Source organism: Chiloscyllium plagiosum, chromosome 16 (genome assembly GCF_004010195.1).
Source record: "Chiloscyllium plagiosum isolate BGI_BamShark_2017 chromosome 16, ASM401019v2, whole genome shotgun sequence".
NCBI classification, from domain to species: domain Eukaryota; kingdom Metazoa; phylum Chordata; class Chondrichthyes; order Orectolobiformes; family Hemiscylliidae; genus Chiloscyllium; species Chiloscyllium plagiosum.
The window spans coordinates 11,983,411-11,984,129 of record NC_057725.1 but is presented as its reverse complement, the minus strand read 5'-3'; the positions used below and the strand labels follow the sequence as shown (position 1 = coordinate 11,984,129).

At 53.5% G+C, this 719-nt stretch overlaps 1 protein-coding gene across 1 annotated transcript in view; it reads left to right on the top strand.

Annotated features, from left to right (window-relative positions):
• The first annotated feature begins 453 nt into the window (after window positions 1–453).
• Window positions 454–719, top strand: part of LOC122557650 (coiled-coil domain-containing protein 34-like) — an 18,939-nt gene continuing 18,673 nt past the window's right edge. The window contains exon 1 of the mRNA XM_043705453.1: window positions 454–553. The gene's annotated coding sequence lies outside the window, so the exon portion shown is untranslated. The remainder of the gene's footprint in view (window positions 554–719) is intronic.

Genomic DNA, 719 nt, shown 5'->3' with positions numbered 1-719 from the left:
CAGACCTGCTGAGCCTTTTCCAGAAATTTCTGATTTTGTTTCATATTTTCCCACCTCACATGACGCTCCAATGCCTTATGAACTTACTTGCTTTACTTTGCAACAAGCAGTCAGTCAATAGACCACATTTCCCCTCAGAACCGACCGACCACCCACAATCAGTCACTAGCGCCAACCTACCTGGTGCCACAGTCTTACAGATTTTAAATAACTTTTGGTCACAAACTGAGCCTAGCAGCTTACACCTATGTTTAGTAAATGAGATTTTAGAGCAACGATTAAAGGCGGAATGCAGAGTTAAGAGGGAGAAGACTCGGGATCCGTGTGATGGTGACGATGATGGCAGTAGTGGGTCGTACTGGGGGAACGGGCCGTTATTGTGGTACAGGCTTCACCGGGAACTAGGCCCAGCTCGTCACCATGGAGACGACGTAACCGCGTCCTCGCGGTCGGGGACGTGCGTCCTGATTAGTGGAGGCAGCGTCACGGGGAGACAAGGACTCGGGGGAAAGGAGAGAGCGAGAGCGCAAGAAAATTCACTCAGAGTGACAGGGTGAGTGAGAGTTAGATGGACGGAGGAAAGAGAAACACCCTCCCCTCGTCATCCCTCCGTCCCCACCTCCCCTCCCTCTCCCCTCCTCTTCCCCTACCTGTCCTCTCCCTTACCCTTCCCCCCTCCCTCTCCCCCCATCCCCTGTCCCCTCATCCCCTGTCCCCTC